Genomic DNA, 24,054 nt, shown 5'->3' with positions numbered 1-24,054 from the left:
TCGGCGCATTCACGCGTTATCACGTATTTATGGGACATTACCATATTTTCTATTGAGATTGATTCCCCACCCAAAGTACAGAGAAAAAGGACACACAAGAATGGATAAAGATTAAAGAAGTTTCAATACTCACTTTTATGTGTCACTATTACAGTTTGAAGAGTCTCAGAGAATTTTCATTTTTAAATACTTTAATGATTACCGTCTCCATCTCAGTTTGTATGGCATTATGTCTATATTTCTATACTTACAAATAATTTAACTTTAAAATTTTCATTTTCTTTAATGAAATAATTTGTGACCACACAAGCGTTTAAATTTTATTTTAGATCATAAATTTCAAAAGTGTTCTTTTCTTTCTTAGAGCCCGTTTGGACATAAACTTCTTTTGCTTTTTTCAAAAAAATAATTTGAAAACAATGTTTGGACATACCATTCTTATCATGTTTTCCTTTTTCAATTGAAAATGAGAATTTACAAATTTTTAGATTTACAAATTTACCCCATGTTTTTAAACAATAGCATTTTGCTTATTTATGGTATATTTTTTGTTGATTTTTTGGGCTGCTACTTCTTTTTCTTTGTAATGTATGCATATTCTTGATGTCTTTGGCTAATAATATTCAATTACTTCATCAAAAACAAAAAAAATAGCATTTTGATTGTTTATTTCAAGTAGGATAATCAAATTGGGGTGATTTTGATATTTTTATAAGTTGTGGGGTATTAATCAGTTTTATGATTTTGAAAAAAAATACATCCAAATATGTTGCAAACGTTATAACCAAATATTAACTTATCTTCAATTCAAATTTTAGTGAAATTCCAAATTAAAAAGAAAAATTGGAATCATAACCAAACGCCACATAAATTAAGGCAAGATGGAATAGTAAGTATAGTATTTTTATGGCATTTTTTAATATATATAAATTTGTTTTTAAAAAATTTGAAGATTCTCTCTCGCTCTCTCTTTCTTTATGACTTGATTTTTAGTCAATTCCTTTACATCAGGCAAGTGATCATTTGCAGTTACAAAGTGGGCTTAAACAACTAATGAGTTCATGGAATCTTACATAACAAGAAAGATTAAGAACTTAAATAATGTCCAGCAAATTAATAATTTACTGGGAATAAGATAAACATGAATGATTAAAAAGAGAAAGAAGATAAAACTACCAGCAGAGGGATTCTGCTAATTATGGAAGACACCCATGTGATATGTTGGTTGGTAGGTGAGTGTGTAATTGATTTGGAAAGTATGGGGTCCGGTGGGTACTAAAAAGAGAATTTAATTGCTGAAGGACGAAGGAAAAGGGGGAAGAAGAAAAGCAAAGATTTTATTATTATTTTATTTATTTTTCTTATTTTATCGAAATAAGAGCCAAAAAACAAATACTCCCTCCGTTTCATATGAGTTATTTTGACTCGGCATGGAGTTTAAAAAAAAATAAGAAGACTTTTGAAACTTGTGGTCTCAAGGGGCAAAAAGTTTGTGGGGCCATGACATTTGTGGGGTTATAAAAGCTTAAGGGTAAATGAGTAAAATGAAAGAGTTTAAAGTTAAATTATTTTTAAATTTAGAAATGTGTCATTTATTTTGGAACAGACTAAAAAGGAAAGTACTCATTTGATATGAAACGGAGTGAGTACTACATGCTAAGGTCCATCCACTATACATCCTCTACAGAAAACAAAAATATTTGTATTAAAGCGAATAGAAGTTATAATTCAAATCAAACTGCATTATCACAAGTTCTGATAAACTCATTGTCACAACTATCCAGTTCGACATTCCATATCTCATGTACTAGGAGGAAAAAATGTAGATCAAAAGCAAAAGTGATTTAAACAATGTTACATAAGATTAAATGATGATTTATGCAGCAAATTCAAGTTGCTATCCTCCTTCAGCACATTGATTCTCAGATTTCTCAGGCATCCCTTGTACGGTTCCCATAACAAGGCAGTTTCTTCATCACATTATGACATTTTCCAACTTCACTAGATTTATCACAGAACATGGAAGCTCATCGAACCCCAGGCGACTTCCCATGCAGATAGTCTGTAAAGAAAACAATTGACCTATCTCCCTTGGCATGGAATCCATATCTACACAATCATAAACATCAAGAAAACGCAACCTCTGAAGTTTCACAATGGACTCTGGTAGCTCGGTTAATTTCGTACAAGATTGAAGCCTCAGTATTTCCAAATTTTCCAACTTTCCAACTTCTTCAGGAAGTGCAATTAGTTCTTGACAATAACAAATGCTGAGCTTCTTTAAATGAACAAGATCACATATATCAGCAGGTAGTACTACTAAGTCATTGCAGTACTCCATATTCATCTCGACAAGATTTGGCCACATCGAAGATATCTTAACAACTGAATTTGCAAATGCCTTCCAAACCTCACACATGATCAAGGATATTTTCCGCAAATTTGTGAGCTGAAGGTTACCTGTAAATATGGATGCAACAGAGATGCGGTCCAAATTGATTCTGTTCAGATTGAGTAGAGAGCAAAAGCACTGAAAAGTTACTTAATTCAGCTAGGGAGAAGCCATTGTTTGTCACAATCAGTGCTTTCAATTGGCTCATTTTCTCCATAAAGTGGGGTAATTTGTAGGTGCAGACCGTTGTTTGAAAGTTCAAAACGAGCACTTCAACATAGGGAAATTGCATGTCGTACCAGTCAAAGGAGAAGGTTTCATCTGCAAGTGGGATTCATGGAGTCATAATAGAATAATGAAGTGACTTAGTGCTACCTTTGGTTAGAAAAAGAGAAGGTTGGGAGAATAAGTAAATATTGAGGGGTATTCAACCCCTCCGAAATTGCTTGGGAAGGAAGTAAAAAGAACGATCTCTTTTTCTTCCTTCCAACTATACCAAAAAATTGAAGTAAAAAATCAATATTCCCAAAAAGGAAGTAAAAGCAGTTTCTTTCTACTCCCACCTTGTCCTATCCTTGAAAGTAAACATAGCATTATTAGGGAATAGAAAGGGAGAGGAAACCTGTGAATATAGACAAAAGCCGAGCCTGTACTGGTTGCAGTCTTTGGTCAAACCACCACTTGGGAAAGTCATTCCCCTTAATGTTGACATATAGTCTCCTTCTCTCTTCGGCTGGCTTCTCATCACACCGGTGGATGGCCAACTCTCTCAGCAGATCATGCTGTGTGATGTAGTGCACATTATATAATCCAAGACAGGCAGGTGCATCTTTTCTGTAAAATAGAATGAATTTGATAATTATACAATTAGATCAAGGACCTATTCAACTAAGAGTAATAGTAGATATCTGTAATTTGGTAAGTGCGGAAACTAGATATATACACAAAGAAGTTAGCAAATGGAATTTTCTGCTGAATCTTGTGATGTGCCATTGCTCTTTCCTCTTCAAATTAACTAAGTCTTGCCAACAGAATTGAGGAAGTTGAGAAGGACGATATAATGGCCGTCAGCAGATAAAAGAATTGATGAAATAGGTAAAGAAATCACTAGCGACAGAACATGCTTGTCCCTAATTGTTGCTCTTCTTCTGTATGTTTTTTCCCCCTTTAACTATTAAACATTTAGTTCAGCTCAATGTAGCATACAAGAAATGACATTCAAGTTAAAAGCGAAGAAATTTTACCTTGCAAGTGCGAGATTAACCACATTTTGTGAACAAAGTTCAAATAAGATTCCAAGCGCACTCATGCCATCTTCATCTAGGTTATATAGTTCCACCCACATATCCAAAAGAGTCGTGGCATGAATTCTTTGATCCTCAGGAAATGATCCCAGGTCCAAGAAACAATCTCCCAATATTTGTCCTATAATGGGAAAAGCTATTCATCCAAGGCATCTATGCTCACTTCTAAGGAACAAAATAGTTCATTCTCAGTAGCAAAGAGTATATTCCTTTTAGGCTGCATCTTTACTCTATTTATCCATATCGCGTCAGACTGGCCATACAGTGATCCGCCAACAATTTTAAGCGCCAGCGGAAAACCACTACAACTTGTAATGACCTGCCATTGTTTGCCATCAGTTAAACCTATAAAAAAGAACAGCACTAATGATACCCCTCAGAACAGAGAATTTTTACATGTTTCTACATTACATATTGGTCAAGAATTTGGTTAACCTACTTAGAACAAGAGCCATTCATTCTTCCGTAAAATCAATCAACTATGCCTCAATCCCAAATTCTTTTACAACAAACACACAAAATTTCACTGTTTATGCTTCGGACATGCATTTTCATGTGATCAGGATGGCTACAAAATTATCTAATCTTATGATATTATATCTGTTACCTTATCCACAAGATCAGGTCCCACATTAGGAGTGCCATTTCTGAAGGCTGAATGGTGGAAAAGATCCCGTGCGTCCTTCTCACTCAATGATTTCAGCTTGTAAGTGGATTCAAATTTTGGGAACACAGATCTTGAGGTAACCAAAATCTTAAATCGAGGATCAAAAATAAATTTCTCGACGAGTAACTCTGACCCATACCAAACATCATCTAGCACCAACAGTACATGATGAGATGTATGTCTTTGTATTAGGCTATTGAGTTGGAAGATTGCATCTTGATCAGAAGGAAAATCTGGTACCTTGCCAACTTTCTTCTCAAAAATTGCACTAACAATGCGTCTGATGTTTGGTTTTCTGGAAACAGTCACAAAGAATATGTCCCTATATTTGCCTGTTTAAAGATGATTAATCAAGCATGCTGAAAGATCAGCAAGAAGCAGAATATAATATAAGAAGATGATGCAACATTATATTATACAACATACCAACAATTCTCACCGTAAGTTGACAGTACAGCGAGCAACAAATACTCGACAGAGATAGAAGATTCTAAATTGGACCAAAAGATGAACTTTTTTTTCTTTTCGTACAGTAGATAAGAACGAAGCAAACAATATGTAGATTTTTAGGTATATAAGGACTTTCTTCTTTTCCCTCCTAAGGATTTAATGACACCATGAGAGGAAAAACTATTCAACTAATTTGGATTCAAAGTCCAGTAAGTCAAACCTTCAGAGTAAGCTTTCTTTAAGAATGCGATCCAGGCGTTATTTAACGCCAGTTATACAGAAAGGAAATGTGTACATGATATCTATAACAATACAGGTATTGTACTGTTTGTAAGTAATCATTTTACTTAGTTTCTTTAGAGGAGATCATGAAATTACTGAATCAGAACCCGATCTCACAATTTCTGCAAACATCATGTGCATCTTGTGAACTAGATTGACAAGTTTGATAGCAATGACAATGCAAAATACTACTGACTAACATGAGCAGGATATATTAAAAGAAACAAGGCACGAAGTCAATGCTCTAATCCAAATACTCCCTCGATTTCATTTTATGTGTCTTAATTTTACTGAATTTTAAGAATGTAAACAGACTGAGTCCTGTGGTTTAAACTAAAGGTGTGTATTACATGCTAAAAATATCCTTTGAATCTTGTGGTTCTAATCATTCCATGTCAGTCTTACAAGGGAGTTTATAAATGTTTGGAATTAAAAACGTACTACTGCTGAATATACATATATAAAATATTCTTTTTGAAAGATAATATAAGTTCAACTCCATGAGTAAGTGACATGTTATCCCTACCTTTGATATCTTCCTCTTGACAAAGCTTAGCTGCTAAAGTAGTCTTCCCACAGCCAGCAGGAGCAGAAAGGACTAGCACCGGATCTATATCCTCCTTTAGCAACATTAACTTCAGTTCTTGAAGGGGCACTTGTAATCCAACGAAAAAGTCCGGAACTATAAATTCAGGCACATCGGACCATCCTGAAAATACTCTTGAACTCCCTGCATTCAGCGATGATTCTTCAAAGAAAGAGCAGATTTTATCCAATTTTTGACCATTTTCAATAGTCATCCCAAGACTACGTATACTGTCTCTCCACCCACAAAGAAACCCGTGCATTTGCAAAAACTGCAGGAGTGAGTTTTCCAACTTGGTCAGTTTCCTAGAGTAGTGCCATTTTTTCACCATCTCGTAAGATTTAACTTTGGAGCACTTGAGCACGAGCTTCTCCCCGTCCTGCAACTGCTTCTTGAGCAGTTCTATATCTTGATCTCGGCCTTCCAACTTCCTGTTCAGATTCTCTATGTCCTCAAATACAGGCTTGATATATTCAAGAGTCTTTCTCAAGTGGTTCATCTTGGATCGGAAAGTGGCAACTCTTAGGCCAACGTCTATAACGGACTTGAGGAATATATCAAACACTGGTCCCAAAGCAGCACCCCCCACCAGACTCCCCGCCATATCTTCACCTGATTTTGGGAATTAAAACATGCAAAATTGCTACTACATTCTTCCTACCAAGGGTTTCAATAGCTTATATATATATATATATATATAAGGATTTGCTAGCTTATAATTTTCGAAAAGAAATTGAACTCTCATAGCTCCACCATTGAGTGTGACTGTGAGCAAATAGTACTCTTTAAAGGAAATTTAACACAGTGGTATTCTTCATTATCATTCCCAAAGTTTTCACTCAAAAAAGCATATTCTTTTTTCTGCAACGTCACATCAAGAAATTAATTGGAAACTTCCTACTCTCCTGTTGACTCAACAGGCTGTGGCTTCGTCTAATAAGGTAAATTTCAGGCTACCGCAGCAATTCTAACAATCAAGAGTAGACTTTCATCAGCTAATGATGACTAATTGACACATTCTTTTGTCCTACTTTATCACTTAATCGTGATAAATTAACCTAATTTAAAGTAAGTTAGTTTTCTAAATACAAACAAATATACTCTATGAATATGAATTTTTAGAGACGGTATCTTCGGTTTGACTTTGCTGCTGACGTTAAAAATCACCGTTGCATTTTAGTTGATCTGATATGCCTACTTGGCTTTCTTGTCAAATATAAGCAGTTTTTTTGTCAAACTTATTTTTTTAATAACCAGCAATAAGTTTAATGGTTTCAAAGTAATGAAAGAAGATAATTAAGCGACTCTTATTAGGAAAAAAAAATCATAAATTGAATATTGTTAAAGTGAAAAAATAAGTCTAATAAGTATTTCAAAAAAAGTCAATATTGTAGCATGAATATACACCAGAAGCCCTGGACTTTGAGGATCGGGGCTCAATGTTGATCCAATTAAGCTCTGTCCAATTATGCTTTATGCAGGCCCAAGTTTCATAAATCGCCGGTCCCTTATAGATTTGGTAATTGCTACTTACAAAAAGAGAGTAGTATATTTTTAACCATTTTTAAAAATAATAATCGATAAAATTTATATTTTTTGAAGGAGAGTGTTGGAGCTATAATAAAGTTGTCTTTTTATGAAGTATAGCTTATGGGTCGAGTCGTAGAAGTAGCCACTAATGTATTAGTGGCTACATCACACTCCGAACCTTTATGAATGAGGGATACTTGTATAGGGTAAAATCAGTTCATATTAAATGCTCATATAATAGAGTGACACGTGGAACCAGGGGATAGATGGAAAGCGAGATAGGTGGAAGTTAAGACCGGGGGCAGTAGTCTCGACTGACACCAGGAAGCCCCCGAAGGGAATGTTACTCATGAAGACAAATGAATACCAGTCATCTAATAGCATTCAGTGAAGAATATTTTGCAGTATTAAATACATAGTCCGTTATAGAGAATATGACATTCATAGTCAGCCGTTACACATTCTTCAATGGCCCCCATAATTATCATTTAAGAGAGGCTTAATTCTAGGACCTTGTTCCCTAGGTGCCACTATAAATAAGGATTCCAACAATAAAGGAATTTTCTGACAATCTTATGCCATGTATTGTTCAAAGCTTAATAACATTTTATCTTCTTGCTTATTAATATCGTTATTACTACCTCCGGAAGCTCTGCTCTCAAAACCAAGATCTCTACTCTCTTATCTCGATTTTAACACTAAATCTTACATTCTTATTTAATTTATTTATCGTTTTGGGATCAAATCGATTTTGAAGAAGTACACCTAGTTGTTGTTCAAACAAAGCGGCACCAGAGTTGATCCCGAAGCGATTCAAGATTCTAAACGTGCTGAAATATGATGGGATTTTGGATCCTCAGGAGTACATCACCACCTATACAATAGTGGCGAAGGGAACGACTTAGCTCCGCATGAGATTGAGTCGTTCTTACTGAAGAAATCGAGGAGACCCTTATGAAAGGGGCCCTGACATGGTATTTGCTTTTACCTGAGCACTCAATAGATTTTTTTCAAGAGGATTTTTATATTCCTATGCCATATAGTAAACTATATGACCCTCCATGCTTAACTTTTAATGTAATTACCTTTTATATACTTAATTACCATTTATGTATATTTTAGGGGTTTTAATAGTATTAATTAGTCTCTTAATTTAACTCTACCGTATATTCCCACTCCCCCCCAAGTTTCTCTCTCCAAATCTCACCCACGTATCAAATCACACCTCACGATTTTCTCTTCAATCACCCACTATTTCGTCTTCTAACACCAGCGAAAATCTGTAACCCCTCCACCATTGACAACCATTAAAAAGCTTTGAAGCTTTGAATTCGAATTTGGGTTTTCAAAAGACATTGTTTGTTTGGATTGGATGTTGTTGCAAAGAATTGAGAATTCTCTCTACGTCTCTATCTCTCTATCCCAAATTTCAGTAATATAAAGCAAAGGAAAAGAGAGCAGCAATTCCACCATTGACAGTCATTAAAAAGCTTTGAAGCTTTGAATTCGAATTTGGGTTTTCAAAAATCATTATTTATTTGGATTGGGTGTTGTTGCAAATAATTGGGAATATGGTTTGAAGTTTATGTCTCAATTTTGAGGGATTTTGGTGAAGATTAGACTTGGTTTTGACTGAATTTCAGATTGAAACTCGAAGAAGAAGAAGAAGAAGAAGACATGACATACATTATATTATATTAGAAAAATTGTATTCTGTTATACACACACACACACACACACACACACACACACACACACACACACATATATATATATATATATATATATATATATATATATATATATATATATATATATATATATATATTAATTATTGTATGAAAGTTGAACAATATTGTTTAAAAATTATATTTAAGTTGTATGATATTGTAGTTGTATATAATTGAGTAGAAATAATGTATGAAAATTGTAGATAAGTTGTATAATATATAATTAGTTGTATGAAATTTGTTTTTACTATGTATAAAAAAATGCAAAATATACAAAAGACATATTGTATAAATTTTGTATAAAATTTGTATTTAAGTTGTATGTTATTGTAGTTGTATTTAACTAGGTAGAAATAATGTGTGAAAGTTATAGATAAATTGTATAATATATAATTAGTTGTATGAGTTGTATGAAATTTATTTTTATTATGTATAAATCAGATACAAAATATACAAAAGACATATTGTATAAAGTTTGTATAAAGATTGTATTTAAGTTGTATGATATTGTAGTTGTATTTAATTGTGTAGAAATAATGTATAAAAATAAACACGTCGTAATAGTTGTTGGAACTTTGAAAGTGAAGTTAGCTATTCTATTCGTATTTGCTAAGTAAATAGTAGTATAAGATATGATACAATACGAACCAAGAGAGAGACCATTATTCATTAATGAAAACTCAAATCCACTCAATTTGTCCTTGCAAACTTATGGAGAAGTATGCCTAACTCAAAACTACACTAACATTACACATAAGTAACCATAGTTTCTGTTAACAAAAATCAGTGTCAATAAAGAAGAGTTTTTTTTTTTCATTTTTAGCAGCTTCAGAAATTCCTATGTGAAAAAGGAAAAGAATGTTCTCAAAATTCAGAAAGAAAAAAAAGAACGAACAAAGCTAAGGTGAGAAAAACCTCCGAGTAATTTTGTATAAAAAAGATAAGGGAAGATCTTGAGAGAAAGGGGAGAGAGGAGAAAAAAAAGGAAAATGGTGTAACTAAATCCCTTAATTGAAGGCACTAATAATGGATTGGGAGCCTTTTAAGGTGGAATGTATATATTTTGTAAACAAAACTTGTGTAGGTAGGGTAATTTACTAAACATGAACATTTAGAGTAATATAGTTTACTATATGACATAGGAATGTAAAAATCTCTTTTTTTGAGATACATGTAGATTCTTTTATCAAGGCCTATGTCGGGGCTAAGAAGGTACATGCCCGAAATGTTGACATATTCAGGATTGTACAAGCAGAGTCTTTATTGCTGTGGGAGTTCGTGACCAGATTCCAGAAAGAAAGGATGTTGCTACCGGTCGTACCAGACGAATGGGCAACTGAAACATTTATTAAAGGGCTGAATCCGAGAAGTTCTGACGCTTCCCAGAAATTAACAAAAAGTCTGCTCGAGTTCCAAGAAACAATGTAGGTGGATGTTCACAACTAGTACGAGTCAAAGATAAGAATTAAGAATGACCAGCTCATTTTCTCGGCATCAACCAAGGGTCGAGATCGAGAGAAGAATAAGGAGAAATTCAAAGGATGATTTCGTCACAGATCGACAGTCTTCTAGAGGTCGATTTTTGCCCTGTGAAGGGGCCAAAGGACGCAGCAGAGGTTTTTGATCAGCGGATAGATTCACTACCGATTGGAGAGCTGATCGTGATCAGAATAACATATCATTGTAAGACAAGGAGATATCGGGTACCCGAGACTCCTACCGCAGGCTATCTGAATACAAATTCAACATTAATATAGTAGAATTAGTGATAGCTATGAGGAATATTAAGGAAGAACGGTTCCTGAGGCCAATGAGGTCCGATCCCAGTCAGAGGGATTCTAATTTATGATGTGAGTATCATGGGACCAACAACCACTTGATTGGGGACTGCAGGCATTTGCACGAGGAGGTGGCGACATTGTTAAAAAACGGCCATCTCAGATAATTCTTAAACGAACGGGCTAAGAACAATTACGACCACAACTAGGATAACACGGAACCCTCGAAGGCATGAGAGAACCCTCATCGTTTGATGATCAGCATGATTTTCGGGGGAACGAGATTAATGGTGTGACATTTTTAGTGAAAAAAAAGATGAAGGTATTAGTGACCCACAGTAAGAGACTCCGGGAAGTCATTGAGGACGACATCACCTTCACGGAGGAGGACGCGGATGGATTCCTACTTCCGCACAATGATGCCCTGGTAATCTCTCTTAATGTTTTAGATTTTAAGAGTTTTGGTGGACCTAGGGAGTTCAACCAACATTATCCAATGGAGAGTGTTAGAACAAGTTAAACTAACCGGAAGCATAATTCTAGCTACAAAGCTCCTCGCCAGGTTTAATTTAGCAAGTGTACAACCCCAAAGGAAATCCTGCTACCCAGGAAGCCGAAGGCATAATGAAGACGGCTCTTTTTGATGTAGTAGATAGTGATATGGGTTATAATATTATTCTTGGGAGACCATGGCCGGATGAGATGAAGGTTGTACCGTTAATATACCATCAACTTTTGAAATTCCCAATGCCAGAGGGAATTAAATAGCTAAGAGGTGATCAGCCGGCAGCAAGGGAGATGAACGCAATCTTAGATTCCAGTAGTAAAGGGAAGGAGAATGCAACATATCAATTACAGGAACCGACGCCTGCTGCCGAACCGAACGAAGTCAACTAGGGGGAAGGGTCGTCAGAATCTTATTAGGTACCAAGATATTTCCAAGTACCAGAAGAAACAGATACAAAAAATTCCACAACGGAGGAACTCGAGCAAGTTGCATTGTTCGAAAAGTTCTTGAAGAGGAAATTCCACTTAGGGACAGGATTAAAGCCCGAGCTCAGGTCAGGATTTATTGAATTTCTTAAATTTAATGTTGACTGTTTTGTGTGGTCACATGCGGATATGACAGGTATCCCACAAGAAATGACTGTGCATACACTACGTTTGGATCCTAACATCCCTCTGGTGAGGCAGAAAAAATACCCTTATTGCCGAGGTTAGAAACAAATTCATCAAAGAAGAGATAACTCGTTTGCTTGATATCGGTTCAATCTGAGAGGTAAAGTATCATGTATTCCTTGCTAACATAGTGGTAGTTCCAAAGAAGAAGAATAAATTTCGCATGTGCATAGACTATAAGGATATATATAAGGCATGCCCAAAGACTCATTCTCATTGCAAAACATTTATCAAATGATTGATGCGACGGCCAGGCACAAGTTAATGAGTTTCCTCGATACTTACTTCGGGTACAATCAAATCAAGATGAACTCAAAGGATCAAGTAAAATCTTCGTTCATAACAAACTTCGGCACATATTGTTATAATGTGATGCCTTTCGGGCTGAAGAATGCCGGCTCCGCTTATCAGAGCTTGTGAACAAAATGTTTGAAAAACAAATAGGGAAAACTATGGAAGTTTTCGTAGATGATATGCCGATTAAGTCTTTGAACATAGGTGATCATCTTAAACACTTGCAAGAAACATTTGACATCCTAAGGAAGCACAACATGAAGTTCAGCCCCGAAGAGTATGCATTTAGAGTCATCTCTGGTAAGTTCTTAGGGTTCCTGGTGTCGCAAAGGTTGATCAAAGTCAATCCTGATAATATTAAAGCCATCGAAGACATTCCTGACCAGCTATCAAATGTGAAAGAGGTTCAAAGCTTGACAGGAAGACTGGCCGCTTTAAGTAGATTCATTTCCCGGTCGTCGGAAAAAATGTCATCACTTTTTTTCACTTCTCAAAAAGAAGAACAACTTCGAATGGACTCTGTAATGTCAGCAGGCTTTGAAGGATTTAAGAAGGTATTTTTCAAGCCCTCCATTATTATCGAAACCAGAAGAAGGCGAGCATCTGCTGATTTACTTAGCGGTCTCGGAGGTAGTGGTAAACGTTTTAGTCAGTGAAGATGAAAATATGCAATCTCCTATTTATTATGTTAGTAAAAAATTTAATGGGAGAGGAAACTCCCTGCCCATATCTAGAAAAAATTGGCCTTAACTCTCATGGTCGCCGCTCGGAAGCTTAGTCCTTATTTTTAATGTCATCCGATAACAGTGGTGACAACCTTTCTCCTGTAGAATATCCTCTATAGACCTGAACTTTCAGGTCGGCTGGCCAAGTGAGCAGTTGAAATGAGTGAATTTGACATAGAATACAAACCTAGAACTGTGATTAAGTCACAAGTTTTGGCCGACTTTATGGCTGATTTCAGTTCAGGACTGCTACCTTTGGCTACCAAAGAAGTAGTGATGGTGTTAGAACCGACGTCATGAGTCTGGACCTTGTTCACGGACAAAACTTCCAATGTGAAAGGGTCTTGGCTCAGCGTAGTGCTAATCACACCTTCGGGAGAAACCCTAAGGCAGGCCATAAGAGCTATTCTTCTGACTAACAATGAAGCCAAGTATGAAGCTTTGATTGCAGGACTCGAGTTAGCCCGGGGACTGGAATCCCAGGTCATAGAAATCAAATTTGATTCCCAATTGGTAGTAAATCAGGTCTACGAGATCTTCGAAGCCAAAGAGGAATGCATGCAACAATATGTAGTGAAAGTCCAGGATTTGCTCGCACGGTCCAGTAAATGGTCAATTACCCATATCCCGAGGGAAGAAAATAGGGAAGCAGACGCACTAGCCAATCTGGGATCATCCACGGAAATGAAGGGATAGGACTCCAGTATGATCGTGCAGGTTATGCATTCGGTATTAGACGGGGATAGCTATGATGAAGTGAACGCGGCCAATTTGGTCTGGGACTGGAGGAATGAGATCATTGACTATCTCGAGCACAGAAATTTACTCGAATATTCCAAGTAATCCCGGGCGTTGCACACTAAAGCAGCCCGATACTACTTCAGAGGAGCTCAATTGTATAGAAAATCCTTTCAAGGCCCGTTGACCCGATGCTTGAGAGCATCCGAAGCTAATTACATCATGAGAGAAGTTCATGAAAGGATATACAGAAACCATTCAGGTGCGGATTCCTTAGTATTAAAGCTGATTAGGGCAGGATATTACTGGCCCTAGATGGAACATGATGCTAAGGATTATGATAAAAAATGCGATAAATGTCAACACCATGCACCGTTGGTACACCAACCGGCAGAGTTATTGCACTCGGTTCTATCACCTTGTCTATTCATGAAGTGGGGAATGGACGTAGTCGGTCTGCTGTCGCCGTCCCCCGGTAAGGTAAGATTTATCTTGATTTTAATTGACTGCTTTTCTAAGAGGGTTGAAGCAGGTCCTTACCAAAAAATTGGCGAGCGCAAAGTGGTAGATTTCCTGAGGAAGAACATAATTTGCAGGTTTGGGATACCAAAAGAGATAGCCTGCGACAATGAGCCATAATTTATTGGCGCAAAGGTCACAAAATTCCTTGAAGACCTGAAAATTAAAAGAATTACATCATCACCTTATCATGCGAGCGCAAACGGTCATGCAGAATCAACAAACAAGGTAATTATCTAAAATCTCAAAAAGAAGGTAATTATCCAAAATTTCAAAAAAGAGATTGGAAGCAGCCAAAGGCAAATGGCCCGAAGAGCTGTCAGGACTACTATGGGAATATCGAAAAATGGCCAAATCAAGCACGGGGGAGACTCCTTTCTCTCTCATATATGGAGAATAAGCCTTGATCCCGGTGGAAGTAGGAGAACCTACCCTAAGATACTTCTGAGCAAATGAAGAAACAAACAATGAAGCATTATTGGTCAGATTGGAGCTGCTCGGCGAATGCAGGGACTTGACGCATATAAGGATGGCAGCCCAAAAACAGAAAATGGAAAGATATTACAATAAAGAGCCAACCTTCGTTATTTCAAAGTAGGAGACTTGATTTTAAGGAAAGTGACTCGAAATACCCGAGAGCTCAACGCAAGAAAGCTAGGTCCAACATGGGAAGGCACCTATCGAGTTTTGGATGTCACTGGAAAAGGATCATACGAATTGGAAAATCAAGACAGAGTAATTGTTGTCGAGAAACTAGAACGTGGCACATCTCAAAAGATATTATTGTTGATGAGCACCGCCTATACTGAAAGTATGTGCTGCACTCTTTTTTCCTTCGTCCAGTTTTTGTCCCAATAAGGTTTTTCTATCAAGGTTTTTAATGAGGCAGCAACAAAAAGTCTACTACGAAGGAAACATCGTCGATAGAAGTAAGACCTTTAAACAACAAGGCATGGAAGCGGAGGACTGCTATGGGACAATTAGATAATCTTTTGCTTGGTAGCAAAGTTCCTACCAGGAAGTAAAGTCTGCTATCAGGCCAAAGGTTACCTAACCGTTCATAAGTGCAAGCCACTAGGGTGGATAGATAGTCTTTGGATCTATAACAAAGTTCATAACGGGAAGTGAAGCTTGCTGTAGAACTAAAGATTATCCAACCATTCATTAGTGGAATCTTCAAAAGCGCAAGACCTCCAGTGTTCAAATTCGCATTTTTCGCATTCGTACACTAGGGGGAATGATATGAGAATACGGCAACATGACTGCAACATCAACCGGGCCTACGAAAATTCGGGAACAAAGTTGTATTATCGGGACTGGGGACTGTCCGGCCAGCTCGTAGAAACAAGATGTACAAATTAGCCACAAGTAATGGTAATTTTCTTTTTAGCACCAAGAATGCTTATGTACTTTTGAAAATGGAAGGAATAAAATAAAGTCCTTTTATTTTTATCTTGTTTCTTGTCCGAACAATGAATTAATTTTATTATTTGAAAATTAATCAAGTACTTCAAATGCTAGTGCCATAATGAACAAGAGACGTCCTCTTCAAGAGCACCATAAACATAAGATGACCCTCTAATATGAAACCCTCATAGTAAAGGGTTGATTTTGAAAGAACCTATGCCTGAAATCCAAATATCATCGGGGAAAAAAAACACCCGATGCCTTGCATAACTCGATGCAAAAAAGTAAAATTTGCACAATACTTAAACAAAAAAGCACTTTTATATACAACAAACGTGCCAAGAAGCACAAGTACAAAAGTATGGAAAAGAAAAGCAAAGTGAAAAGAAAGCAAAAAGATAAGCTACAGCATCCTAGGAATCCAAGGGAAGAGAAGCATCTGCACCCCCAAGAGATGTAGGCGGGTCTGTTGCCGGCTCAAGGTCTTGGCCTTCACCATCCTCCTCTTCAGGTTCTTCTTCAAATCCATAGAACTCAAAACCGGAACCAAAGGAATCAATTGCATCAGGTTGGACCGGGAGATCCCTTCGGGAAGTTGACTCCAGCTCACGGGTCTTGGTGATCTTGGAATCAAAGTCAATGACACTCTCTTTTGCCTCTTTCAAGGTTTTCCTCCTCATGCTGTACATAGAATATATTGTTTCAATAATGAGAGAAGACGCTCGGCGCTGAAGCTTTTCCTTAAGCTGGTCAACCTCGATCGAAAGATTATTCCATTCGGATCTAGCGGCTTGAAGGCTAACATTATGCTCACAAATAGTGAAATTATAAACTTTATTATACTCTATGACCTTCTTATACTTCTCCTCCATTTGAGCATGCTTCTCCTCCGCAGCAGCAGCCTCTCCAACTTTGGAGTTCAAGGCTGCCTCTAAATTATTTATTCTTTCAGTGGAGGCTACCTCACGATCGGTAGCAGCAAGAACAACATTTTGGACCTCGACCCACTTTGCCTTGGCCTCTTCAAATTGTACCCTTAACAGGGCGGCCTCTTGGCTAAGGGTCACCACCTCTTGCTCTCTTTGCTACAACCGAGCCTCTAACTCAACGTCCTGAGCAACTTGTGCTTCCAATGTAGGGAGGCGGGGAGAAATTTAGTCTCGCTCAGCCAACAATTGATCCTATTCGGATGTGTGTTTTTCTTTATCAAGGATCAACCTGTAAAGGCCCTCGAAAGAAAGAAAGCTTGCTTGCAAAGTAAACGTTCAAATTAAAAATCTTTCCATAGCAAAGATACAAGGAACAACAAAGGGAACATATATCTTACTGCTGCTGCATTGTGTATAACATTGTTTACCATGCATTCCCCCGAAAGAGAATGTATTTTATTCCTATCTTTTTTTGAAGCCAAAGGCTTCAGATAATTGGTAAGTTCCACTGGTCGGGACAACAAATGGCATTCGGTAGAAACAGGGAGGGAGACACTCCTCCTCTGAGGATCTGTAGAGGGGGCCCAATAGTTATGCCCCAAATTCTATGAACTAGGGACTCGGGGGAGGGGTATCCTCCTCTCGGACGTTTGCGGCCGGTGGAGATGATGTAGCAATTGCTGGTGAGGAAGGCAAGGATGACAAATAAGGAGATAAAGCTAATGGCATTGTAGGTTCAGAAGCAGCTGCGGAAAAAACAGTGCTAGTTATTGGTTGCTCAACAACCAAAGACGGAAGAGGCCAGGTACTTAGCCTCACAGTACCGGAAGCAGCGAGTGGGGCTCGGACACGAGAATTGGCATCCTCCACTATATCAAACTCCCCAGAGCGCTTGGGTATCATCATCGGTTGGTATTATTAGCTTAACAGATTGAGCATTTTGTTAAGCTGATGAAGGTCGTTATCTTCTATATAGGCGCCCCTTTTTCTCGTGAAATCAGGTTTCGACATTTGACAACTCTTTAACAGAATGGTTTTTAAAAGAGGAGAGTCGCCACCTAATGGATTAAGGTGCGTTAGGGTACATATTTGCAGATAACTCTGTCTAACCAATTTGTGTCACCAAAGATCAGGTAATTAAGGGCTCGAAATTACCTCGAAGAGAAGGTGTTAGGCACTGTTCGAGGTCCACAACTATGGGTCCCGACCGAACTTAATTATATGAATTAGTATATATGATCAAAGCTAAGAAACAAGGAATTATTAAACACAAATAATCAATTGAAAGACAAGGTGGGGGGGGGGGGGTCCTAAGTTTTTTAGCCTAAAGGATCACCCCGTGCAACATAAATAATATTTCGTAACTCCCTCAAGGTGGGGTGTTACTCATATTATTCAACGGGCACAGACTATCATCTCCTGCTACCCAAGTACTATCTTTAAATTGTTTACCTAAAGCGTACTAGTCAATTCTAAGTTGTACCCTATGTGTGCACTGCCTGTCCCATGCCTATGGTCCAGGAGGCATTTGGACCTCTATCTCAGGGTGGTTCTAGACTTTAATTTAGGCTGCTCAAAATGAAAAATACTAGGCGACTACAAAAACATTTTGGAATTTCACTTATAAGCAAATAAGGGCTCAAGTTGGCCTTCGCACTTAGACAAAGAATACACGCAAGTCAGATTAACAAAGACAATTGCTGATTTTAACAAGTTGAAGTTGCAGAAACATATGGGCAAGATCTCTATATGAATCTGGATTTAATGAGTGGGCAGTTTACAATCTCTGAAACCTAAAAAGTTGCCTACTGATTATAGGTATAAGAGATTAAACCTATAGGCATGATAGCTAGGCATTTTATGCAGTAACTAATAATGGTCATCACTGGATTATGTTCAGAATTGGTTAATTGAGTCCTATAGGCATGATTTATAATCATGATAATTAGCACATCATTGAGGACTCTTAAAGAAACAAACGGGACAATTAATTAAACTGATTTGGATCTTATAAGCATGAGTTCTATACTTAAAACTGGTTTTAGACCCTACACGCATGCTTGCTATGATTAAACTGATTTTAGATCCTATAGGCATGTTTGTTATGATTAAACTGATTTTAGATCCAAGAGGCATGATTTTAACAATTAGGTATAGAGCATATTTGAACCAAATGAAGAACCTATAGGCAGGATTTCTACAATGACTGGAAAATAACACATTTTGAGCAAAGATAAAATACCTATATGCATGATTTCTACAATAACTGGAAAGTAGCACGTTTTGAGAAACGATAGAATGCCTATAGGTATGATTTCTAACACATGATAGTTGAACATGTTTGGACATAATAGCATATTTTAGCTAAATAATGAACATATAGGCAGGATTTCTACCCACTTCAGTGCAAGTATAGGATAAAAGCCCCTTCTCTAATTTCACTAATACTCCAAAATGTTATTACAAGAATTATTACAGACACAGAATGAATAGAATAAATTACAAAGTAGAATAGCTATAGTAAGCCTATAGCAGGTCCAAAAGTACACCTGGCCAGGCCAGGCCTTCATTCTCACAGTTCACAACATCCCCAAAAAATTACATGTTCGTGGACATAAGGCAGCCAAGACTTGAGGGATTCCCCCATTAGTCTTGAAACAAAATTGAGAATATAGAACCAAGACCCTAGAGCGTCAGAGTTCCCAAGGGCTTCAAGAACTCAGGGTAGTGCTCACACTAGAGAGGTTAATAGAGATAATTCAGATGAGGAACTAGGGACCAAGTTCTAGTGTATCACAGTTCACAAGGGCTACAATTGGACCCCGAGTAGTGCTCACACTAGGGAGATCAAAGGACAGAACCTAAATAGCCTTGGCTTTTGGCTGGCTAAGAATGAGATTCAGAGAACTTAGGTGACAGGTGAAAGAAAGGACCAAATTTGAGAAATAGGAACTGAAAGGTTTTGACAGACATAATCAAACTGAGCAAATCTGGCAGACAGTTGATTAGATCACAGAACAAGCTTAATGCAAATTGAGGAAAACAAGTTCAACACTTAGCATAGAAGCAGTCACATGCTGAAAAAAAGTTAAGGAAAGAACAGATTTGCAGGATTGACAAAGGTTATTATACATAGATGCACATCACTAGACAGGTTGAAACATGGTTGGAAATTATGCTAAATATATAAAAAATAAGGCAACATGGTGACAAACCAAGTAATCACAGAAAGAACAGGGCATCATGTTAGCAAAGGGGCAGGATCACAGGCACATAACATATCTTAGAACATTTCTGCAGAGATTCTGGACAGAATGAAAGGTAAACTCATGTCAAGTAGCAGATATAGGCATTCAAGCATGGTTATAAAGATCTAATTAACAGAAGAAGATCTAGTTTTCACCTAAAGGTTTATCCTAATACCTCAAAGTAACAATTCAAACATGCTGAGACAACTGTTCTATATCACAAGCAAATACTAAAGGGGTATAGAATCGAGTGAGCATGCTGAGTGACAAAATGGTAGAGAGGCAAATTATAACTAACACTGAAAGTCTTAATACATATTACCACATATGTGAGTCATTCATCATAGAGATTTTAAGCAAGTGAACAGATTCATAAACATTCAGGCATCAACACACTAACTAAACATTCTTAGGAAGATTCAGATTACCTAATTAAGCATAGATAATCTCATAACTAGTAGCATTAAGAGTGATTAAATGCAGAAGTTAACAGAGTGATTCTTAAAAGTAAACCAGGAACGTAGTAAGCCAGAGATTCAGAGGTAAGAACACATGAAAATTTTAGGCATATAAGGATGAAATTGCAAAAGTCAAGTAACTCACCAGTTAAACGAAAATGCAAGAAAGAACAAAAATCGTAGTGTTCTGAACGTTAGTAAGAAGCAAAAACTCAAAATTTAATGGCCTTAGCTTTCATCCGGCCAAGACCAAAGTATGGAACGAAATAATAGAGTAAAGCCTTTAGGTCTAGTGAAGTTATAGTGATTCCAAAGTCTGTCCTAAAGGGAATGGGGGAAGGGGTTTATATAGTGGCAGAAATTAACAAGTAAACAAGGAAACACTGTAAAATTGAACATAAATAAGGAAACCATAGCATGCAGAATCAATAAAATTGGATTTAGGGAAATAGGTAAACCTTAATTTCAGGGAAAGCAAATATTGACAGAAATATAATAAAAATCTGTCACACGATAGAATATAGGATGAACATAGACATAATAACGCTTAAAATCAAAGAATCGAACCAATTTTGGTTCGATTTAAAGAGATCTGAAAACCCTAGTTTTAGGTTAAGTAAAAATCTCAAAGATACATAGAGATTCATACCATAAAAGAACAAGAATGAACACAGACGGAAAAGGTCAAAGAACTGAACAAGTTTTTGGTTCGAAATTAAAGAGATTCGCTTGTCATGTTTAGGCAAGCAACTAGGTAACAACATAAATGATTAACCAGTAGTGAGGGGAAGTAAATAAGGCAAGGGAATCCATGGTGGATTCCATTTTGGGTCTGGATTTGGAAAGGTTAAGAGAGAATGCGGCTAGGTTTCGTAAGAGATGAGAGACGAGAGGGTTCAGAGGCGGCGAATTGTGGAGAATGGGTTAGGGTTAGGGTTTTGGGTAATTAAAAAGGGATGGAATAATATGGACCGTTGATCTTAGAGATCAACGACCATGATTTAAACGGGGTTTTGGGTCGGGTAGGTTTAGTTGATTGTGCTGGGGGTTATTTGGTTTGGGCTGGGGTATTTTTGGGCTAGTGTATTAGGTAATTGGGCTGGGGGTTGGTCCGAAAATAGGTATAATTTAGGCTAGTTTTTAAATACCAAATATTTAATAAATATAATTTATAAAAACAATTAATAAATAATAAAAATATCATTTGCGCACTAAAATAATTTAAAATTGTCACGACCCAAACCGATGGTCCACAACGGGCACCCGATACCTTACTCAACCGAGTACTAATATAACGTATCTTTCTTATTACATCATTATAGGTAAGTGGGCCAAAAGGGGCATCATGAGATCACCAGTGTAAACATGAGGTAATACCCGACATAGAATGACCCCATCTAAAATAGAAACTCATACTTATGACATATGGGCCTATAAGGCCAATGTGATACATTATATACTTAAAATATAGGCCAACAATGCCATACAAGTATCCATATACATGGCCTCTATCTACAAGCCTCTAAGAGTACATACTTATCATAAAGGTGGGGACATGACCCCTCCATACCGAACAATACACGTCTAAATCATACTGACCAACAAGCAACTCTAGAGTAAATAGAGCGCACCAACATCTTTCGCTGAGCTGATATACTCTCGACCTGTCTCGGGACCTGCGGGCATGAAACGCAGCGTCCTTAGGAAAAAGGGACGTCAATACAAATAATGTACCGAGTATGTAAGAAATAAAAATCGGTAAACAATAGACATGAGAGAAACATAGAGTAAAATACTCAACATGTATAGATAATGCTTTAAATCATGAAATACTTATAGTGTCAAGCATATACCCATGAATGTCATGTAGTGCATAGGTACATGTGTTCATAACATCATCAAGTCTCTGAGGGCATCCCATCATATCATCTCGGCCATTGTGGGCAAATCATCAACGTATACCAGCTGATCAGGTGGTGGTGCGTATATAATGCCGTAACCTTTTCCCATATCCGATATACATATAATATACATATATACGCGTATATAATGCCATATGGTCATGGGTAAATGTAAATAAATGCAATGCATGAAAAGTACGTCAATAAAATCTTTCGGAGTATCATAAGACCATTATGCCTTTGATTAATATCACGAAATAAACTTTATCAACTTACTTATCTTCTAAGACTCATAAATAGATGATAGAATAATATGATACATGGGTAACCCAAACATAAGAATCTCTAATATTTCTATGAATAGAGTTATGTATGGAAATTGTGCATTTTCTCGTTTCATTTGTGTCGTATAGATCATGACAAACGAAAGAAGGGATAGACTTAACATACCTGAGTCGATTCTCTTGGCACTCCCTCTAACACACGTTAATTCCGACACAACACGTGACGGCAAGATTGGTAGGGAAAAATCCGTATGATATTCTTGAGAAAGATTGCACCGTACATTCTTCTAATTGCAAAAATCTCATGTTGCTTTGAATTGTTGAAGATATTATCTTACTTATGTGACTTATGTTTGTAACATAAACATTTTATGTTTGAATTCTTGAATTCTTATAAGATGCAAGTTTGTGACTTACATTCTTAAGAATGGATAAGATTCTCACGTTTTTAAGACTTATAGTAGCTTTCCTTTATTAAATGGATGTGTGACTCACATTCTTAAGAATGCCAAGTCTCATATCTTAATCTTGCCACATAATATAGTGACTTAAGGTCACAATCCTTGTGGTGGCTTGCTGCCAGGTGGGGAGGGAGGTGGGGAGGGTTTATTCTTATCCAATTCTTTAATTAATCACCCAATAATTCCTTAATTAACTAGATAATCTCTCATTACCCAATAATTAATCCATTACCCACATAATTAAGAATTGCCTCAACTTACTTAAAATACTACTCACTTTTACATACCTTATACACCTTACTATCATGATCATGTAGAGCCTTGTATGACACTAATCCATAAATGCCGGATATTATAACTCGGATCGTATTTTACCCCATAATGTCAAACTTTGACGAAATTCATTTTCTTCGATTTTCTTACCCTCTCACCTTCACAAATTTACTCATCACTTGTTTGAAATAGCATAATGCTTATAATCTCAAAATAATCTCATTCCTGAACTTATGCCGATTAACTTACGACGAAACTTTAACGTATGAAAATGGGGGATGTAACATCTCATTTTTCGAGCTTCCATCAATTTACTTATGGCATACTTTCATGTACAAAAATATGGGGTGTAACATCATTCCCCCCTTTGGAATATTCGTCCTCGAATGTTGATTGATGCCCTTATTATTTTCATAACATATGTCTTCCGAATACTTTTGTACTCCTCTTGCCATCTAGGCAACTGTCATGTGAATGAATCCCAAAGGCCAGTGCATTACCCCCTTTAGTACTCTTTCTCATACCACGACTAGTGGTCAGAATCCTTCCAATCTTGTAACCGTTGCTACCTTTTATTATGCAGCATGTACGACTCTGACTTTGTAAATGCGCCTATGCGACTCTTCTCTAATTTTTCCTCCAGCTTTTAGCTGATCTCTAGGCCTCACTTTGTAAACATATACAGAGCTTGATAAGATGTCCCTCTAGGCATCTATAGGTATACTGAAGTTCTTCGCTCGGTACTTTGTTGAACTTACAAATATTGCTACACCTTATTTCATAGATCCGCTTATCCATCTGTATGACTTTACTGCATCTAGGTAGGTCATACTATACTATAACTCTTACTTCGATTTATCGTTACTGAGGTCTGCTACCAAACTCCAGGTTACTTTCGTTGCTTATCCCATATGTATAA

General features: G+C 37.0%; 1 pseudogene; it reads right to left on the bottom strand.

Annotated features, from left to right (window-relative positions):
- Nucleotides 1–1,699: 1,699 nt before the first annotated feature.
- On the bottom strand, nt 1,700–6,500 carry LOC107767897 (putative disease resistance protein At5g66900; annotated as a pseudogene).
- Nucleotides 6,501–24,054: the final 17,554 nt, after the last annotated feature.

Source organism: Nicotiana tabacum, chromosome 3 (genome assembly GCF_000715075.1).
Source record: "Nicotiana tabacum cultivar K326 chromosome 3, ASM71507v2, whole genome shotgun sequence".
Classification (NCBI taxonomy): domain Eukaryota; kingdom Viridiplantae; phylum Streptophyta; class Magnoliopsida; order Solanales; family Solanaceae; genus Nicotiana; species Nicotiana tabacum.
Note: the sequence above shows the minus strand (reverse complement) of the source record. Positions and strands in the feature narration are given on the sequence as shown.